The following is a 15818-nucleotide window of genomic DNA, read 5'->3' on the forward strand; positions in this document are numbered from 1 at the left end:
AGGCTTGGTCTTAATTGACTTGTTTAACCTTCACCTAAAGCTATTGCTCTTTGTAACCCAAGGCATTTCTAATATTTGAACAGGAAAAGTTTCAAGTGATATTGTCTTAAAATGGACCCTCTATCACCAATAAGTTACTAGCTAGCTAGCATAGAGTAGCATCATAACTAAGCTTATATTCCTGACCGAGGTCACCACATCTAATTACTCCTGTAACCAATAAAATGTTACAAATGAAGGTACTCTAAATGTAAATCTAAATAATAATTTCAAATGGTAAAATGGTGTTTCAAGTTCCATAAAAAGAGCATAAATATGCCTTATGCATAGATTATTCAAGTAGCCTTTATGAATGACAAGGCATGCGTGTAACACATAAGATTACAAACTATGCCATAAATCTGGCCCACCTCGAATTAATGTACTTGCTATGAAAAATGTTAATATTTAAGTCACAACTTTAATTTAGTTTCCTTTGGAGGCATTATTTGAATGATCAAAACTAGTTTTAAAAGCTATCAAATAAAGCTTGACCTTTTTTTAAATAAAATACATTTTGCTTTGGAAAGTAGGATTTGGAATCATTTCATTGGCCTTTAAGCTGCACTCAAATTTGAGATGTTGATCTGTTTTTTTTTTTTTTTTTTTTTGCCATTGAGATAGCTAAATATTTCAAGGGCTCTCCAAGGATTTTCATTGTGAGAAGTTGAAGAGCAGCAGACTCTTAAATTCTGGCCCTTCTGTTTATCTTCATTTTCTCTTCTCTCAGCAACTATAAGGGCAGAATGGGAACAAGAAAAGAATTCACAGAAAGGTCTCTTAAGCAATAGAGAAGACGGGATTGGAGAAGGGTAGTCATACCTCTTTGCCCTTGAGGTGGGAAGTATTTATTGGCTGATATGTGTGTATGTCTGTGTGTGTGTGTGTACATACACACATATACACATATATGCATACACATATATACACGACACGTGATATATACGTACATGTATGTATGTGCATATATATACACACGAGTATATGTGTGTATACACATGTATATGTGTATATGAGTATATGTGTGTATACACATGCACGTATATACACACACATATATACATGATATGTCATGTATATATGTGTATATATATGTGAGTGTATGTGTGTATGTGCATACACATAGAGACATATTATGTATATAGATCAGCCTCAGCGTTTCAGATCTGTTTAAAGCCCATCTGACAAAGTTGCTGTCTTTTTCAGATTTAATTGTCTTCTGGTTTGGTATTATGCTGCAGAAACTTTATAAGCAGAAGTCACTGAAAAGAAAATAAATTATATGAGGTGAGTTAATCCTAATTCTATCATTTATGAATTGTGTAAACTTGAGATTATTAATCTATTTGGGCATTAATGTCCTCATCTATAAAATGGAACTCTTAATACCCATCAACTCTTTAAGATTGGGATGAGGATTACATGATGTAATACATAAAAAGTACATAGCACAAAATCTGGTTATGATAGATAAATGCCCAAAAGAAGTAGTTATGGTTATTTTTTTTCTATTATTCCTTTCAATATTAATAATAGTGTTAACTAAGTTGAATTTATTCAAATATTGACTAAAAGGGACTATTTTATAGGCTAAATATTTACCTATATTACTCAAGTTTCTTGAAACTATTCTCACAGTGTAATTACTGTTTATAAATATATTTTTAATTTGGGTCCTAATTCGATTTTTTTTCCTAAGCAATTATTCTTGTCCACATTGATAAAGACAAGGAAACTCAGTGTGGATGTCAGAAAAGAAGCCATTGGAACCTAATCTTTTCAGTTTTTGTCTCTAACTCAACCTTGAAAAACTTCTGGGAAAGGCCAGGAATGTTTAAAAAAGTATAAGGGAGACTTTCCAGAAGTTGGCTAAAGAGGGCCTGGAAAGAGTTGTAGTCTCACTCTTTCTGATGCTTATTAAAACACAACAAAATCCATATTTCTACTTTGATCTTGACTCAAGAGAATGTTATGAAATTGGCACCAAATTGATTAAGTCAACCCTATATTTGTCCACTTGGGTGTATCTTAAAGGCAGGTAGGAAGGTGGAAGAGGAACGATTAGATGCTGTCTCTTCTGAAAGTGTAATATCAACTAGATATTGGAAAGAAAATACAGCATATGCTGTGGCATTATCAGTCAATGTCCATCTAATTATAAGAGCTTCAAGAACTTGGTATTCTGTTTGACTTCAAACATGTAAAAGGCTCAAGTCATTCAACTTGGTATAATGTTTTCTGAGGACTTGGTCAGATCATTTTCTTGCCTCAAATATTTAATTCAACCATTTGTGGGTAATGAACTCTGCTCCTTGCCAACTCCAAAGTAGTTTTCACACTCAGTTATCCTTAATCATATGTTGTATGTCGTCTTTGGCCTTCTGCACAGGCAGATGGGAATTTAGGGGGATATTCCATGAAAATACTGCAAAAAGTCTTGACTATTTCACAATAGGCTGCTTTTTAGAATACTCATGCCCTATGTCAATATAAATATTAGAAGACTTGGGAAAGTTTGTAATCTTTTGGCCTCTAGTTAAATTATTATTTTAATCCGCCCTTTTCCTATTACTGACAGATCATTTTAGTTCACGTGGTTTATTTTTCTTATTTTCTTAAAGACCTTCCCACTTTCTTAGAAAAGCAAGCCAAACAAAATGGTACAAAGTATAACTCAACTCAAAAACAACAATAACAACCAATAATGTATAACCCAGACTCCCTGCTTTATTGGAGTTGTGGCTTTTAATTTCTTACCTTAGAAAAATCTCAGCACTATTGCCTGAGTATAGACTTCTGTAAAAGCTCTAGGCTTACTGTGAGCAGAATTTTTCTTTTAACAAGGAAAGGAGATTACAGGAAAGAATACCAGTTGGAGGAAAGAATAGTTGGAGAAATGTTTTAACCTAATTTGCATATGAATAATTCCCAAGGATGTTATTTAGGTATAAGAGTATTGCAACTTCTCCAAAGTGGAAATGATTCCAAAAAAGGAAGTATAATTTTTATAGAATGTGTTTGAGAGAATGTAAAATGGGAAGGGAAAGATAAAGAGGCCGATTCCTTTACAAATGTTAGATGCGTGGATAGTAAACACATCAGTAGCATTTCTGTATTTTGTTTTTGTTCAGTCCTACATAGTGCTGTTTTGGATGCATAGTGTTTTTCTCATGATGCTGTCAGTCTCAGTTCAAACCTTTACATCCCAGATTGCTTGTCTCACATTGGCTATGTATTAAAATTGCTTTATGTCACACACTCCGTGCAATTTAGAGAAAGATTTTCATTGTGGAACAAACTTGAAAAAAAAAACAAAATATTTCTATGAAAAGCAATTTGCTTTGCTAGGCTTTTCCTGTATTCCCAGTGCAATTACTGTAGATTATATGAGTTTGAAAATGAGCTTTCCTCTTTGCAACCCACTCTCTCCCTCTGTTTGATTCTCTCGTGAAGTCATAATCCTCTGTTTGCGCAGTAAGCCTGTTGCCATGGAGATTAATGTGATGTTACAAATTTACTATTATTTATGACTTCATTGTAGGATGGATCCGAATGAGAAATTAATCTCTGATTTCTTCACCAAATATTTGGTAAGCCATATGAGAACAGGTGAAAGCATTTCAGTTTTCATTTCTTAATTGGGAGGTGGAAGTTGCTTTCACTGATGAAAAATGCAAATGTTTAAGAAATAATTTTTAGAAAATGTTAAATATTTTTGAAGAGGAGCTGAAATGTGAGACATTAGGATAAATTTTGTATTCTGTCTTAAAAATATCTGCTGAGAGCCACAAGGGTCCTCCTCCTTGAGAAACCTGGTTTATCAGTGTCATTCTCTGAACAAGTTTCTCTTTGGTACCGCCATGTTTACTTTCTTTGCAAAGAAAAGCTAAACAGTGAGCACTCTGGTGCATAAGCCCCTCAACCATTGAGATATTGAATTCTGATCTTTAATAAACCAACATTGATTTACTTCACTGCCTCTGTTTGCTTAGTTAAGCTCCATTGGCATAGGAAAAAGCACACATAATTTAATCAAATTGCTTTTTTTCATTTGATTTTTTATTAGTGTGCAAAGTAGGCTCTAAGCATTCAGAATTTATTTTTACCAGTAAAATATCTTCCTTCTCTCTTGGAAGAGAAGTTTGAAATTACAGTTAATTTTACCCCTCACTCCTGATATGTACAAGATAAATGAAATACAACAGAAGATCTTATGTTTTAATGTCAAATTCTCTTTTTTGACATCAGTGTTGACTCTTAAAGAATCCAGTATAACATCCAAGCAGGATTGAGCTTTGAGATTTTCAGATTTCAGATGCCAATGAATAAGTCAATATATTAATGTTTTTAATTAAGGAACATTTTGTTTTGTTAGAACTGAAATGTTTCTGATCATCTTGTTTAGCCAGTTAATAGATGAAAATCTGAGACTTAGAAAGGTGAAGTCATTTGCCAAAGGTCGTAAAGCTAATTGGTTGGCAGTTTGGGAATAGAATCCAGGAATATCGAGATATCACGTCTGCATTATCAATGCCACTGGAACTTTACTCATATTTCTTCTTTAGAATTTATCTTAAAATAGATTAAACTCATTTTTCTAAATATAAATATGATTTTTCTAAATCATATTTTTCATATCTAACCTTTTTTTGAGATAGAGAGTGTTTAGACTGTCCAAATGAAGGTGTTATTTCTGTGAGAAGGAAGTTGGTGAATTATTTTAGAATGTGAGTGGGATTCACGAAATAGCTTGTGATGTTGCACTTCTAGAGGCCTAGAAGCACACAGACTTGCCAGCTTTACTAGAGAATGACAAGGTCAAAAAACTGTGAATTATGTTTTTCTGCACAACACATTTGTTTCTTCTGACACATTTTGGGCAAGGTTAAAAAATACAGGAGTAACAGCCAGGCACAGTGGCTCATGCCTGTAATCCCAGCACTTTGGGGGGCTGAGGAGGGTGGATCATGAGGTTAGGAGTTTGAGACCAGCCTGATCAACATGGTGAAACCCCATCTCTACTAAAAATACAAAAAAAAATTAGCCAGGCATGGTGGCGGGCATCTGTAATCCCAGTTACTCAGGAGGCTAAGGCAGGAGAATCACTTGAACCCGGGAGGCAGTAGTTGCAGTGAGCCGAGATCACGCCATTGCACTCCAGCTTGGGTGACAGAGCGAGACTTGTCTCAAAAAAAAAAAAAAAAAAAAAAAAACGACCAGGTGCAGTGGCTCATGCCTATAATTTCAGCACTTTGGGAGGTGGAGGGGGGTAGATCACAAGGTCAGGAGTTCGAGACCAGCTTGGCCAATATGGTGAAACCCCATCTCTACTGAAAATACAAAAATTAGCCAGGCATGGTGGGGGGAACGTGTAGTCTCATCTACTCAGGAGGCTGAGGCAGAAGAATTGCTTGAACCCGGGAGGCGGAGCTTGCTGTGAGCTGAGAACGTGCCACTGCACCAGCCTGGGTGACAGAGTAAGACTCCGTCTCAAAAAAATATATATCTATAGCTATATACATACACATATACATATGTATGTACATATATATGTGAGTAGCACTTCTGCTTTATGAAATTAGTCTAACCAAGTGTCGTAATTTTTATATATACAATTATTCTGCATCATTCTGAAACTAGAGGTATTCTTCCATTAATAGGGTATATTCTTATCTCTTAAAGTCTGAAGAATGAGGAAGAGATTTTCTCTCTTGCCTGATGCAGACAGGAAATGTTTCTCCTACCTCCTTACCATGTGGATAAGTAAGCTTGGGTTGATGGATGGCATCCTATATGGATAGATAAAGAGAATCTAGGACCCTGATGAACGCATTGAACTGCTAAGTCAAACAGCCGTAGAACCTGAACTATTCTTGGACATTTATATGCAATAACAAATATCCTTAATACTAGCCAATTTTTGTGCTTCCCAGATCTACTGGTTCCATCTGCCTCCCAGCCCTCAACCATTATTCTGATTCTTGGCCAGAATGAGAGCCAGGCTATAGCAAAAGTTTTACTATGTCTTCCATGTCTGGAGCTGTGGCAGCCCTAGTATGTAGGTTCAACCAAACTGGACTCACTGAAGCTCTGGCTTCCTCTCCATTATCTGCCTAGAAGGGCTAATGACACAACCCAGTTATGAGAAGGAGTTAGACAAAACATATAAAAGAGCTGGCTGAAAAACTACTGGCCTGTATCCCCTCTAAGGACTGCTTAAGAGATATAGTGGTTCCATATAGCAAACATCATATGTGATTAAGTAAATCAGTTGTGTTTTTATAAGGATGTGGCTAGCTGGGTAATGCATTACCTTATAATGATCTTTCTGCCTCATTTCCTCACTCTTGTTTTCCCAGGATTATACCACCCAACTTCAATAAAATGTTAAGCAGATAAACTTTACCTCAGGTGCTGTTTTCTAAGAAACTTAGGCTAAAGATTCCCATCAAACCCTGATATCAAGAGAGGTCCTAGAAAGCACACTCTCAGGATACTAAATTGCCTGCATAGCAGAGAACAATAGGGGCCTAAATGTTATTGCTGTGGGGAGTAGCCATAATCTGTGTCATACCTGGCCTTGCAGTTACTAAAATTTCATTGTTGGTGAATTAGGATGAGGTGCAGATAAAGGCAAACCATTGTAAATGAAATGGCTACTGCATTTGATAGGAAGGCAGAAGAAATAATGTGAGAATTGTGGCATGAGATGGTTGTTTTTGATGGCATTGGGGAACTTGCAAAAAAATGATACACTTATGTCAAATAATTAATTATATAAGGTATGCCACGAATGCCAAATGTCCACCAACCAACAAATGGATAAATAAAATGTTGTTACGTATACACAGTGGAGTACTCTTCAGCCATAAAAAAATGAGATCCTGTAATTTGCAACAATGTGGATGGAACTGGAGGTTATTATGTTAAGTGAAGTCAGTCAGGCACAGAAAGACAAATATCACATGTTCTCACTTATTTGTGGGAACTAAAAGTTAAAACAGTTAAACTCATGGAGATTAGTGGAATGATGGTTATCAGGGGCTGGAAAGGGTAGTGGGGTTGGAAGAGAAGTGGGGGTGGTTAATGAGTACACAAATATAGTTAACTGGAATGAATAAGCACAACACAACAGGGTGACCACAGTCAGTAATAATTTATTGTATACTGTAGAATAACTAAAAGAGTATAATTGGATTATTTGTAACAAAGGATAAACGCTTGGGGTGATGGATACTCCATTTACCCTGATGTGATTATTATGCATAGTATGTCTGTATCAGGATATCTCATACACCCCATAAAGATATACATCTACTACATACATACAATAATTTTTTTTTTGAAAGTGAGGGCCCTGATAAGGAAAGAGTAGGACACTAAGGCCAGTGATGGAGATATTTAAGTGGATGAACCTAAGAATTTTGAACACTTCCATTACCTTGAATCTCTCAGAGTATCAGAAGTAGCCCTTTTTCTCTTCATAAAGAAAGATGGTCTCATAGTGATTGGACTCTGCAATGTTTTTACCTAAAGCAGTTTCCTGGCAGATGATGTTTGTTCTCACTGTCCATTGCTACTAGGACATCCAGGTAGATAACCAAAGTCATTACTATAACTAATATGCATGAGGAGGGAGCATGGGTGGGGACTTGGGAAGAGTAGATCCCGGTGGGCCAACTGAATCCACTGAAATTCTGGCTTCTCTTGTCAGTGGCTGTTCAGAGGAGCAAATAACACAATCCAGAAATGAGAAGCAGCTGATTCACCATGGAGTGAACTTTGGCCGATGAATGACAGGAGATGGCAAATAAATTGCTGACCTATTCTCCCAAAGATGGATTGCTTAAGTTACAGTGGTTTTATATAGCAAACATCCTGTGCAACTGAGAAAACCAGCTGTGTTTTCCTGAAAACCTCTGGCTATCTGAGTGTTAAACTTGCGGGGTGGGAGAAGGTAGATATTCTGGCAAAGATCTCTGGAGCTGATTATAATAATTTGTTGTGATGGTTCCTTGAATCTTGAAAGCAACAATGGTTACCATTAAACAAGGGTGGACATACCAGAATGTCCTTGGCATGGTATGAAGGAATCAGAAAACTCAGAGAAGTGAGAATGTATCTGTGCATTACTATGTCATATCTGAGAATCTATCACATGACTATGTACCCTGGGGGTGGGGCTGGGGATACTACCTTCACTTACGCAATAAAGAATGCACTCATATGGAGAGCAACAGAATCTTTGAGAAACTTTGTGATGGTTTTCTTCTGCAGTCTGGATGTGTTAGTTAGAAATGGTGCCATGATCCAAGGTTCCATAATATCAATGGAGATGATGAGATTCTAAAACAGAATAGTCTAAGTGGCAGCTCTTAACCATCAGATGCAAAATATATGTATTTACCATAATGAACAGCAAAAGCAGAGTGACAGTAACAGTGTCTTTGCCCACAGGAACCTATGGTAATAGGTCATGGTTATGACCTTGGTTGTGTCCTTGGGTGGGATATGTGGTTAGTGACTAGAATATGGCTCAACTTTTATTATAATAGTAATGATAACAGTAAGAACACTGAAAGTGATGAGCAGAAGGCTGACCCCCACTGGCATAGTAGAAAATTGTGATTCTTCATTCTGTTTTTAGATACATATCAGTTCACTGGCTCATAGTGAACTATGGTTCATTGACTGAAGGGGAAACTGGGTTTCCTTGATTATTGGGAGGGCTGAAAGAAGCCACATACTAAATGGTGTTATCTAGATTCAATGGGTTTGAGAATTCATTCTTTATTATTTCTCCAATTATTTGCAATACCAGCTCTGTTTCTAGTATTACATTTCCTAGTAGAAATTTTCTCTTATTTTCTGTTTGTCCATTTGATCAATCTTACATGAATAATAAATGTTTATTTTCTATAGTTTTATTGCAATCCTTGGTATCTGGGAAGAGTCAGTTCCTCTACCATATTTTTCTTCTTCAATAGTATTCCTGTAATATTGCTAAAAGTTCTGTCTACCAAATCAATTTAGTCATTTTTTAAACATTTTTCCTTAGTCATTTTTCTCTTGTATAGCTTTAAATATATTAAACAAACTTATTTTTATATTATGAGCCTCATATTTTCAATTTCTGGAGTCTTACTTGCTCTGGCTCTCTCTTTTGTGCCTTCTTTCCTTGTGAGTTTTGAGATTTTTGACTTCAAGTTCCTGTTCAATGGAACTCAACATTAATTCTCTGAGGTATTCTTGAAGATACGTTCATCCAGAGGATTTTCTTCTGCCAGCAGCATGGGGCTACCAATCATTCAAGATGAATTTAATATAAATCTTGGTTTAAAGATTTTGGAAGTATCCTGGAGATATGAATGGCTCCTGATTACAAATTCTCAAAGATGATTTTAACATTATCCAGTTCAAAGGTTGCAAATGGAAATTTTTCTTGTCTTTTTGTAAGGGTTTCATTTATTTCTAGTCCAGTGCTACGCCGTAAGTATAACTCTTTGAGATACCTGTTTATGCAAAGTTGTCTTTTTAGAACTGCCATCTTGAGTGGGTCCTGGACTTTGTCTCCTATTCCCAGTGCTCTACTTATTCATCAAAGCATAAGCTCAATATGCCCAGGATTGGGTACATGTCCTTGGGGTGAAAACTGGTTTGCTTTCTTATCTCTCCAGATTCAGACTTGACTTTATCATTGGCTTTTAAACTTTCCCGAACTTTCTTGTCAACTCAGTAATTTAAAATGTCTTTTCCTCCTTCCTTTTGTCTTCTTGTATTTGTTTTATTGTTTCTATTGTTTTCAGCAGGAGGGTCTATCAGAAGGTGTAATCTAGTGTATTTCAAAGTAGAAATCTTTATGAGACCAACCTTTAAGAGATAGCGCAGGATAACTCTAAGGTTATAGACACATCATTGGCTCTGCTACTTACTGTCAGATTGGCCTGAGCATGTGATCCAAACTCTAGGCAATTCTGTTTCCTTCTCTGTAAAATATGTTTGTGTGTCAGGATTATTGTCAGGATTAAATGAGATTGTGGAATTTAAAGCTCTAAGTAATGGACTGACACATATAAGTCTGTCATAAATTATTATAAAATTAAGTATGATGAATTCTATACCTTCCCAAATCCATATCTTTAAGAATTCTTATATGAATCACACAGATATAAAGAGATAATCAAGTAAAGTATTCCATAATTGTAAAACATCAATACCAGGATATGGGAAAATAATGGTTTATCTTTAAAATGTCAGTTATTAAACTGGACCATGGGAAAAAACACAAGCTTCCACAATAAATACACATTTAAGAAAAGCAGTCTAATTTGAGGACATATCTTTTGGCTATGACAACTCTAAAACAGAGAAGCACTTGCCTTCTGTTTAAAAATATACAAATATTCTAAATCTCACAAGCATCCAATAGCTGTGTAATGAGATATGAGCAGAGATTAACAGCAGTGGCTATAGAGTTCCCATCCAGAAAAATGGTTACTTTGGTAAATTCTCATTAGTACCATCTGTGTGGAAGACTGAGCATAATTTCAGTGCACTCTGATATTTTTAGCTTCCAGATTGTTTAAAAATATTTGCTTACTAAATTTATTATTTTAATAAATTCTCTACCCTATTTTTTTCTCTTTGGAATTTAAAACATTTTAATGATCTCAGATTAATTTTAGAGCAGGTAATATGTTGGTAACTGAAAAGTATACAATTAGGAGAAAATTGTTTTGATTTTCCAGTCATGACAGAAAATTCAATAGTGTCAACATAAAACAAATATCGTGTTTATTAATGTTAGATGCCAACTTAACTAGACCACAGGGAGCCCAGATATTTGGTTAAACATTTTTTGGGGGGATGCGTCTGTAAGAGTGTTTCTGGAAAACATGTAGCTTTTGAATTGGTAGACTAAGTAAAATAGATTACCCCCTCTAATGTGGGTCTGCATTGTCCAATCCATTGAGGGCCTGAATAGAACAAAAATGTGGAGGAAGTGAGAATTTGCTCATTCTCTGCCTATTTGAGCTGGGATATCAGTCTTCTCCTGCCCTAACTTGAAGTTACACCATTGACTCCCTTGGATTTGGAAGGGAAACACATCTGGGTCTCCAGCTTGCAGATGGTACATGTTGGGACTTCTTAGTCTCCAGAATCTTGTGAGCCAATTCCTGATAATAAATCTGTGTGTGTGTGTGTGTGTGTGTGTGTGTGTGTGTGTGTCCTATTGGAAATGTTTCTCTGGAAAACCCTGATTAATATAATTACATATGTATGTAGAATGCAAATTTTAAACTTTAGAATTATCTAAGAAAAAAATGTAGCTGGGTGACTATTGGTTTCTTTACATTCATATTTCTAACGCTAGTGAAAGTTAAAATTTGGCTCATAATGAGAATGACCTATTCACACATCTATTTTCTAAGAATATGCAGAAGAAATCTTAGTTGGAAAAGATGTTCCTAGCTACCTTTGTTGGTTTCTACATTAACAGTGTATCAGAGTTGTTTTTATCAGCTTGATTTCTCACTTAGAAATTAATGTGCAAACGCACATTAATGTATCATTATGAGTAGGTCTCTTATATTTCAGGAAACATGCTCATCTTTCAGAATACCATTATCTTTTAATATATAGTGGTCACCAAGTGCACAAAATCCATATTTTTACCAATGCTAATCAATGCAAAAAAGCTGTCATATAAAGTTAGTCTTTCTTTTTCTGGAAGTAAAAACTAATATTAAGGAGCAAGTATTTATTGAACTAATGAAAATAATAAAAATGACAATAAATATAAATAAGTTGGTAATAGTTATTAAAAACTTACTAGATATCAGATACTTCACTAAGTGGCATCTATATTACCTCATTTAAAACAACTTCCTGTGAAGTAGATGTTGCCATGTCACAGATGAGGAAAACTAAAGCTTACTGAAGTTAAGTTTATGTAATAACTCTGATGCTTAAATAATGTGAGCCTAAGTACAGGTATAACAGTAGAGCTTATTATAAAGCCTTGAGTTCTAGTATTTCTTTTACATTGTCCAAGGAAGAGCTCCTAAGTGATTATTCTTAGTGAAAATTCTGGAGTGACCAGTTGCTTCTAATACTCTCTTATGGCTTGGTTTCATTTGTCTAGAATAGGTCACAAAAGAGAAATCTAAAGGGCATTGCATAATCTTCGAAAAGCTACTCCTCCTGTTGTTACTAAGATTTACTTGGCAGAAATGCTAACATTCTAAAGTGATTGTGGAAGATGTACATAAAGCCTGATGTTCAAAAATAGGAGATGAGGGATTACTGCTTACCACTTTTGTGATTCTGGACAGTCAAAAAGTTTTGATTTTCTTCTCTATTCAATATTTGTATAGAATACCTCTTGTGATGCAGTTAAAGGCATTACATAGGTTAATATATATGAGCATTTCATAAATGATTAATTGATTACTAATAGGAGCAGGTACATCAGCAACTGTAAATACTAGTTTGGGTCTATGAATTTTAGGGTGATTTGTTTATTTCAGTACTTAAAAAGGTATTTCAGTGTTATACTGGAGAGAAGTAAAGGAAAAAGAAAAGGAGACTAGTATGTAATGGGAAATTCATTGTATTTCAGTAAAAGTCCTCACCAGATTCAAGTTAATCATGATCTGTTATTAAGTTACTGATTTTTTTTTTTTGAGACAGAGTTTCACTCTTGTTGCCCAGGCTGGGGTACAGTGGCACGATCTTGGCTCACTGCAACCTCTGCCTCCCAGGTTCAAGCAATTCTCTTGCCTCAGCCTCCCAAGTAGCTGGGATTACAGGCATGTGCCACCATAACTGGCTAATTTTGTATTTTTAGTAGAGATGGGGTTTCACCATGTTGGTCAGGCTGGTCTTGAACTCCTGACCTCAGGTGATCTGCCTGCCTCAGCCTCCCAAAATGCTGGGATTACAGGCATGAGCCACCAAAGTTACTGATTTTAGAATAGATGGGAAAGAAGGCTGAGAACAATGTTCAACAGTCTTCCCTCAATCTAGGAAGGAATGAAAGAAAGACTTTTTGGTGCCTCTTTTAAAAAAATTATTTAATTGTCATTTAAACAAACCACAAAATTCTATTTCAGAAGAAAATTCTGATCTGTTGAATGTGGCCTAACGTATCTTTTTGATTTAGTTAGAGGTTGATGATAATCTTTATTTCTAATAATTATCATAAATTCTATCCTTCTACTTCATGTGTAAACACTTCAAAATTTCCTGGAGTGTCTAATTTTTTTCATTAACACAGCTGATCTGCAGATAAAAGTAAAAAGAAAAAATTTAGGAAACCAAAATGTCAGATTTCCCTGCAGACTAGCTTTGAGTTTCTTCTTGGCAAGGGCATTGCTGTAAATCTTAGCCCTTCTATTGAATCTTCTTTCTTCCTCTCATAAGTGCATTGACAGAGAATCCAGATAAAATTAAAACTCTGTTTCTCAAAGAGCAAGATGCTGGAATGGAAATTAATATGAGCCATAGACACATATAGATATTGCCTTCACATTGGATGGACACAAATCTAGAGGAATTTTACCTCCTCAAGTCCAAAATTGTCTCTGGGCATTGTAAGGGGCTTTGGCATAATTTTTCCATCACAATTTATATGTAGTCATTCTCATATGATAAATGCATATCTTTAATACTTGGGACAGAGCAGATATTACCAAAACATCCAATAAAAGGAGTCCTTGTATTTAATATAAATTACTCATGAGGAAAGAGCACCAGCCTCAATCACTATAAAATAAGGCTAGTTCTGAGTTTGGTTAGCTTGCCGCATGATTTGAAGAAGAGACTTAACTTCTCTGAGCCTTGGCTTTCTTATCTGAAGAATGAGAGTTTTTTATTCTTTTTAATCTTTGCTTCTGAAATGATACCATTCATATGTGTAATATGCTCCATTCAGTGCCATTCCTTATTCCATGTAGTGATTCTTAATAGGAATTCTGTCTATTGAGAGACAGGATAAGAATCATCAGGTTGAGAATCACTAGATTATCTCTATGGTCACTCAGAACTCTTAAATTCTACACATCACAACTCCAGGAAGGTCAAGAGTTTCCAATGGAATGGTTTTAGGCAAACACTTATCTTTCATATTACTTTCATCAAAGAATGGTTAGTGCTCTTGTCAGGAGGATGCTTCTGTTGTTAAACTACTATTTTGGTGTATTACGAATAGTTTAGTTTTCTCTTTAGTATGTTAAATTCAGGCACCAGAAGTCAGCTTTAAGGATGCTTCTTTATAGTGAAAGCACTTTAGGACCTATAGAGCTAAATTCTCTGTCTGAATCAGCAATGAGAAATAGCTTATTCACTGTTGAATTAGCATTGAGAAACCTTTGCGTTGATATGGAGGTATCTAGGGTATGTGTAACTGGACTTTATAAACTTTCATTAAAGATTTATTTTAGCCAGTCTTTTAATTTACATTTTATAAAAGGATTTTAATTTTTTTGGTGGAATTTGCAGTGGAAGTACTGTTGTTAGAAAAGTGATTTCACTTCTAAGTCCCTTTAATCATAATTATAAGCTATTAGTTGGATGTCTATAAGTGAATTCTAATTATTGCTATGAAAAGAGGGAGGAAACACAGCAATGTTGTCATTCGCTCAGTATCTTTTTATGAAGGGATGTTTGGAAAGTGAGCCAGCACTGCTCCACTGCCATTAAAAGAATGCAGTCTATTTGACTTTGGCATTCAGAAAGAAGAAATTATTATTGGCCTTTAAGATCTGCCTTGGGTGTAGAATGGGGTGCACCAATCTCTTCCCTGCCTCACGTCTCATACTCCTAACGTTTCCACAGAGGACAGAAATGTCCACTGTCCCAGAAGGGATGAGAATGGGAGGAACCCTTCTGGCCTCCATTCCTACATATCCCTGCTCCTTGCTTTCCGGAGAGAGGAAGATCACTTTCTCTGACAGGAGAGAACCAGAGACGTGTTTGGATTCTTTCCTTTACAATGGTCTGCTTCAGAAGCTTGGGTTCTGTGTTTGCTCCCACCTCCATGACTAGGCACGCAGCCTGTGGATCAGAGCCCACACCTGTCTATCCACTTGCAGGGCTTACAGGCTGTGAGGCTGCAATTCTGATTCAGCCAGCATGCTCTATAAAACCTTGTTCTTCTTTAAATGGGCTTCTGAAAGTACAGATGTTGGGATGGGGTGGGAGTGAAGGGAGAATGAGAAAGACAGAGTTTGGACACATATCTAAGTAACAAAGCTTATATTTTAATTTTCATCAGTCTTATGCATTTCTCAATTGGCTTTTCAGTTGGTTTGAAGTTTGGATGGGATGTAAGAATGTGAACAGTTATTGTTAAAGTCTCAACAGCCTCTTTTACTAAGTTATGAATAAGAGATAAATGGTTATTATTATAAATGTCTGCATTCTTCCTTTCAAGCATGTGCATTAATCCATTCTAACTTTTATTTTTTATTTCCAACTGTTGTTTTAAGTTCAGGGTTCTATGTGCAGGATGTGCAGGTTTGTTACACAGTTAAATGTGTGCTATGGTGGTTTGCTGCACAGGTCATCCCATCACCCAGATATTAAGCCCAGAATCTACTAGCTATTCTTCCTGATCCTCTGCCTCCTCCCACCCCCTGCCCTCCCAGTAATGGGATTGCTGGGTCAAATGGTATTTCTGCCTCTAGGTCTCTGAGGAATCACCATGCTGTCTTCCACAATGGTCAAACTAATTTACACTCCTGCTAACGGTGTAGAAGCGTTTCTTTTTCTCCACA

The 15818-nt window shown here is 35.9% G+C and overlaps 1 long non-coding RNA gene across 1 annotated transcript in view; it reads left to right on the top strand.

The window, feature by feature from the left end:
- LOC129054745 (uncharacterized) overlaps window positions 1–15818 on the top strand; it is a 444081-nt gene that overhangs the window by 224816 nt on the left and 203447 nt on the right. Inside the window, exon 8 of the long non-coding RNA XR_010136531.1 lies at window positions 1246–1326. This is a non-coding gene — a long non-coding RNA (uncharacterized LOC129054745). The remainder of the gene's footprint in view (window positions 1–1245; window positions 1327–15818) is intronic.

The sequence above is a fragment of the Pongo abelii genome, chromosome 13 (assembly GCF_028885655.2).
Source record: "Pongo abelii isolate AG06213 chromosome 13, NHGRI_mPonAbe1-v2.0_pri, whole genome shotgun sequence".
Taxonomy (NCBI): domain Eukaryota; kingdom Metazoa; phylum Chordata; class Mammalia; order Primates; family Hominidae; genus Pongo; species Pongo abelii.